Source organism: Penaeus monodon, chromosome 23 (genome assembly GCF_015228065.2).
Source record: "Penaeus monodon isolate SGIC_2016 chromosome 23, NSTDA_Pmon_1, whole genome shotgun sequence".
In the NCBI taxonomy this organism is placed as follows: Eukaryota; Metazoa; Arthropoda; class Malacostraca; order Decapoda; family Penaeidae; genus Penaeus; species Penaeus monodon.
Genome location: NC_051408.1, coordinates 36900295 through 36900901, shown reverse-complemented (window position 1 = coordinate 36900901; position 607 = coordinate 36900295).

Genomic DNA, 607 nt, shown 5'->3' with positions numbered 1-607 from the left:
TTCCCCCTAGTAGAAAATAGAAGAAATGAAAATTTATCGTGTTGCTGACAATCACTGGTCATTGGGTCTATTTCACATCTGAATGTATTTACAACCATTATGCCTAACAAAGAAAACAGAAGAAAAAAAATCTAAAAGACATTTCTTGATCTGATGCATCTGTCGGCTACAACTGCAATACGCATCAGTAAGTAAAATGTATAACGTAACAAACAGAAATATATTGGATTGCTTTCAAATATTCTCGCAGAAATATATCAAAATGTTGTTATGTTTTCACTGCTGACTGAGTAGCCACGCATGAAACATGTAAATACCGTAGTGTAAGATTTAATGTATAACTCCAAAAAGCAGACTCTTTATCATATAACAAAATGTCTTAAGAATTTCAGCCTTTCGGAATTTACACGGGGATTAAAAGCGTTCCGTATTCCTACTATTTACTATCAATTTTCCTACTGTTTAAAATATCGGTTATGTGTGATGCCTCACACTGCATTAAAAATTCGTAATTTCGTGCTGGTTATTTTCGTTGTTTAGATCAGTTGCGAATCCTTCTATCATACTATACTACATATACATAACATTACATAATACACTTTACATG